The sequence below is a fragment of the Asparagus officinalis genome, chromosome 8 (genome assembly GCF_001876935.1).
Source record: "Asparagus officinalis chromosome 8, Aspof.V1, whole genome shotgun sequence".
In the NCBI taxonomy this organism is placed as follows: domain Eukaryota; kingdom Viridiplantae; phylum Streptophyta; class Magnoliopsida; order Asparagales; family Asparagaceae; genus Asparagus; species Asparagus officinalis.
Genome location: NC_033801.1, coordinates 120,988,086 through 120,988,726, shown reverse-complemented (window position 1 = coordinate 120,988,726; position 641 = coordinate 120,988,086).

The following is a 641-nucleotide window of genomic DNA, read 5'->3' as shown; positions in this document are numbered from 1 at the left end:
GGATTTGGGGCTCAGAAACCCTAGAAATCGAGGGAATCGAGAATAGCTAGAGGGCGTACGATAGCGGCGGGTATATAAAGGACGGCAGCGAGCGTTACTGATGATGCGGTGCAATGGTACGCTGGCGGTGTTTAACTAAGGTGGTCCCGCCCCTATTGACGTGTTTCAGACAGTTTCATTGGGATTAAGGATGGGAATATTGTTAGCTATGATGAGGTAGAGCAACATGTTACCGTTACTCGGGTCGTGCGATAGGCCCATGTCCACCCTTGTAACGGGCCGAGTTGGGCTTCGTATGGCCTCTGCCTGGGCCACACTGGACAGGACACCGAATAAACCTGTGTGCTCAATTTTGGTTAAATATAGATAGCCTAGCCGTGGAATCACTCCACCGCTTTAATCCCTAAATCTAAAAAGCCACACCGACGATAATTTTCACACCTCTTCGCTCGCCTGCTTCTTTCGGCCTGCTTCTCCAACTTGAATGGGGCCCACAACTCTTGGATCACGTGCTTCTTTCCACCATGTTCTCCTACTTGAATGGGGGCCCACATGATGAGCATCCAAATACGGCGCAAGTTGAGAGGGTATCATACTCTGATTATATAGGGGCTGTTTGTTTTCTTTTTTTGAGAGGAAAA